Raw genomic sequence first — 386 nt, 5'->3', positions numbered from 1 at the left:
AGAGCCATACTGATGCGAAGCACTGAAAATGAACANTTGCTCAGGCCGAGACAGACTGTTCTGCTACCAATAGGACCCGGGCCTCACCCAGGCCAACGGGCTCTCGGGGATGCGCGCACGATCTACAACCCGCCCCTTGAAAAGGAAAGTAGGGCCCGGGACACTCCGGCTGTGCGAGCGAAGGGCTTCGAGACGGAAAGTAATCCGAGTCGCCCGTTTCGGGCGGAACCGCCCCCTCCCACGAGTTTCACAGGGTCCTCGGCCCCGCCCCTCTTTTATTCCGGGAGCAGCGACCGGAGCCGAAACTTTGTAACCCGAGCGCGCCGGCCCCGCGCTCCTCCCAGCCTGAGTCCAGCCCCGGAGGGAGGCGCGGGAGGTGGGAGCTG

The sequence above is a fragment of the Crocuta crocuta genome, unplaced genomic scaffold, assembly GCF_008692635.1.
Source record: "Crocuta crocuta isolate KB4526 unplaced genomic scaffold, BGI_CrCroc_1.0 scaffold11, whole genome shotgun sequence".
Taxonomy (NCBI): Eukaryota; Metazoa; Chordata; class Mammalia; order Carnivora; family Hyaenidae; genus Crocuta; species Crocuta crocuta.
The sequence above is the reverse complement of the archived record's forward strand: the minus strand, read 5'-3'. Positions refer to the sequence as shown.